This window comes from Gymnogyps californianus, chromosome 3, assembly GCF_018139145.2.
Source record: "Gymnogyps californianus isolate 813 chromosome 3, ASM1813914v2, whole genome shotgun sequence".
Taxonomy (NCBI): Eukaryota; Metazoa; Chordata; class Aves; order Accipitriformes; family Cathartidae; genus Gymnogyps; species Gymnogyps californianus.
This window is the reverse complement of record NC_059473.1, coordinates 5,603,499-5,607,172: the sequence shown is the minus strand read 5'-3', so window position 1 is coordinate 5,607,172 and position 3,674 is coordinate 5,603,499. Positions and strand designations below refer to the sequence as shown.

The following is a 3,674-nucleotide window of genomic DNA, read 5'->3' as shown; positions in this document are numbered from 1 at the left end:
TGCCGGCGGCGGCTGGCGCGGCATTGGCCGCGGGGCCGGGAAGGAGGCGCCGCGGGGCCGGGCGCGCCGGGCCTCGGGCTCTTGTCGGGAGGGAGGCCCCCGGCCGAGCTCCCCCCCGCCGAGCGCAGCGGGGGGGAGCTCGGCCGGGGGCCTCCCCCCCGGGACTCCCGCTTCCCCCGCGCCTGCGCCCCGGGCTGAGGCCTAGGCAGGGGGCCTGGTCCCGGGTCACCAGCGCCCAGCAGTTGCCTTCCTCGAAGTGCGGTGGCGGTCAGCCCTCTCGGCCCCACCGAAGCTTGAAGGACAACAGGGAGACGCTTGAAAATGCACTGAGGGAGAGGCACGCGTGGGTCTCTGCTAATGCACCGTAACGCCTGAGAAGGGAGCAAAGGTGAGTGGCTATGTCGCTTGTCCTACTGAGAGATGTGGCCAACGAGTGGTACCTCTCACCAATGTCAGGCTTCGGAAAGGGTGGGCACAGGGGATGCTAAGTGCAGTTTTAGGAAATAGTTAGGGCAAAAGCCAAGTGGAAGGGCAGCGCTTAGCCTGCAAAGTGATGAATGGGATGCCAAAAGAGGAAAGACTCTTAATTTAAAGAGAGTGGCGCATACAATTCCCATCAAGGCTTCATGCTTTAAATACACAACAATTGCTTTACCAAAGCTTTTTGCTCTCCTAAGATGAAGGGGCTTCCTCAGAACAAAGGCACATGACCTTAATTCAGTTTTAGGTATACTAAACTCAAAAGGCATAAAGATGGCAAAATGTCCTCTCACCCAGCAAAATCCTAAATCCAGGGTTTTTAAGGAAAGGTTTTTGAAGAACAAAGTTATATGTGCTCCACAAATGACCTTCTCTCTGTTAGAGCCCCTGTGCAGTCGTACCGGAGATAAAGCATCAGATGACACTGCACATGAGATTTCTAATTTCTCTGTAGAGGTTTCCAATTGACCCTTATGATTTAGGGGCAGCAGGCCAAACTTCTACTATAGCCAAAGCAAATGACGTAGAAAGAATGTCTTTGAAGAAAAATTGATTTTGTTTCAGAGGAATGATATTTCAAAAAATTACTAGGTAAAAATATATACAATCTGAGTGGGGAGACGACCTTTTTTAATTAAAAAGCTACAAAACTGGCATATTGGACTGCCGATTTGCTCTTACTGTTAGTTACAGAGTTGTTAAAGCTCTTCCTCTGGGTCTCTTCCAACTTCTTCCCCTTCAGTAAGAAACTTTTCATTGCCTTTAGTGGGAGCTGAGTCTGCTGCTTTACGATAGTCTGTGCAGGCAGCATACATGTTCCAAGGCCAATTAATCCATTTGATCTATTTTTTATTCTTATCAACCTTCCATGCAAATGCGGGTGTCACATCAGTCAGGATGAAAGTCTGCTCTCTCACTTCTGTGCTTTAATTTCCGTTCATTTGCCATGACTTAAAGAAACAATAACAAATTCTGGGTTTGACTGCACTGATGTAAGTACAGGATTGCTCTACGATGGCGTAAGGGGGAGAAATTTTCAGTACCATTTTCACAGCTGCCTTTTCATCCCAGCATATAGTATATAAAAGAACAAAAATAAAATAATAATATTAAAATCACCCAGAAAATAAGAGCAAAGAGCACTGATGCTACAGTACTTACCCGTGATCCCTTAAGCACTTGTATTCACAGCAGTCCACTGAAATCAACTGTTTGGAAGATGTAAGTAAAACTACCATGGATGGTGGCACCTCTGTGGCAGTTTTCTCAACAAGTCTGTAATACGTTTTCGGTTGGCCTAGCCTTCTTTACAGTTTTTGTTGGGGAAAAACAATCACAGTTCATGATGATACCAGAGACTCCTGGCAATCCACTAGTCTGAACATGGAAGAGGTGATCCTATACATCAGTATAGGCTCTGATACTGGTATCTGGTATTTCAGATATGAAGTATTGTTTGGAGCAATTTTGTGGCTTTTCAGACTTAGGTGTTTTAATCTGATGGTATTTGGCTGAAGAGAAACATGCCTTTTATATGGCAGATATCTAATGGATTTTGCATCAAAAGGAAGAAGCAGCACAAAAGGAAATGGCACTATGACTGTGCCTTTTAAACAACAATTCTGGAAAGTGCTTATGATTCAGCCTTTGCTCAAATCCTGGGCTCAGTGAAATCAGTGGGAATTTTAGTTTCAACCCAGATAGCTAGCTTATGTGTTATCTCTATTGCTTAATTAGCATCTGCTCCAGCTAAGAATACATTTCTTGGTACATAGTACATACTGCAAACACTTAAATTCAGTGCATGTCTAAATTCAAGCTTTCTTTTCCACAAAGCATGGGATCAGTGACCTGGAAACCGGCTACACTCAGCAGGATCACTACACCCAGAAAGAGTACAAGTATCTTATCATTGGATGATTGGACCAAGTCTGGCAAAAGAAGAACCAGGCACCTTTCTCCAAACGTGCAGTAAGCCTCACTAAATATCTAAAATATTATGCATATCTTCTATTTCTTCTTGACTCAGCCCATTTTAGTTCCAAGGAATTACAGGAAAGATGTACTGTTAGAAATAAACTCGACAGTGGGCTTATTCAGGTAGTTATTCAAAATTGTGCATATCAGCTGTGATATATGCTGGTCTTATCTTGCTGCAGGAACTGATTTCTGGATGTTCTCATTTTTGTAGGTTCAAAAATCTCAGCCTGGACAGTAAAATGATTGCCTTCTGTAAATAATACAAGTTATTTGAATGCAATATACCTGTAAAGCATTATTTTTTGTATAACGCACTTAGGTACCAATATTTCATTTCCAGGGGAATAAACTGAATACACAGTATATTTTAGATACACATGTGGAAATGTATGTAGACAAATAGGACAAAGGAGCAACAACTGATTTAAATAACAGATGGTGTTGATCAAAGTCAGGTCAAATGAAGATATGGCAGAAGCTGTACTGAAAGACTGTATCATGAGGTGATACGAGAAATGCATTAAAAATAAAGTTTACTCTTTTAAATTTGATTTCAGAGAAATATGTGTGAAAAATCTCAATGTCACTTGCTATCCTGAGTTTATTGGTGTAAGTCTACATTTTGAAAAGAAGCAGTGGCCTCAGCCTTGAAAATGTTTCAATGCAATGGTGCACCTAACATACTAAGAGTTAAACATAAGTGGCAGTGTTTGCAGGATTTGGGATTAAAGATAAACTCAGCTTCACCAGAAGTGCATCATCCTAACTGCATTTTAAATTGGGCCAAATTATACTTTAATTATCAGTGGGAACAAGATCATTAAGTTCTACGGAACAAGTCTCCAGAAAAGAAATATAGAAAATTTGACCCTATCTTTCTGATAAAAGCTCAGTCATTCTGAGAAAAGCACCTTTCAAATAATGCAGACAGTAGAACTCAAATCTTACCAAGAGACAAGTGCCACAAGGTGTAGTGAAACTGCCTTGTGTGTGACTGTCATGTTAAGAAGTGAAACCTACCAAATGCAGTAGTCCCAAAAGAGATCATAATTTTTTTTTGTCACTCATTTACTAAAAGAATTCACCTGTTAAATTAATACTTCCGTAAACTCACGGCCAGTGGCCATTGGAATACGTTTATATTTAATTTGATCCATGTCATATGTACATAACAACAGCAATCAGATATATCCTTTATCTTTATGAGTGAGACT

General features: G+C 41.9%; 1 long non-coding RNA gene across 1 annotated transcript; it reads left to right on the top strand.

Moving 5' to 3' along the window:
* The first annotated feature begins 257 nt into the window (after positions 1-257).
* LOC127014100 (uncharacterized) lies at positions 258-3,010 on the top strand. The gene is made up of 3 exons (XR_007766152.1): positions 258-388; positions 2,317-2,451; positions 2,672-3,010. It is a non-coding gene; the product is annotated as an uncharacterized LOC127014100 (long non-coding RNA).
* The last annotated feature ends 664 nt before the right edge of the window (positions 3,011-3,674 follow it).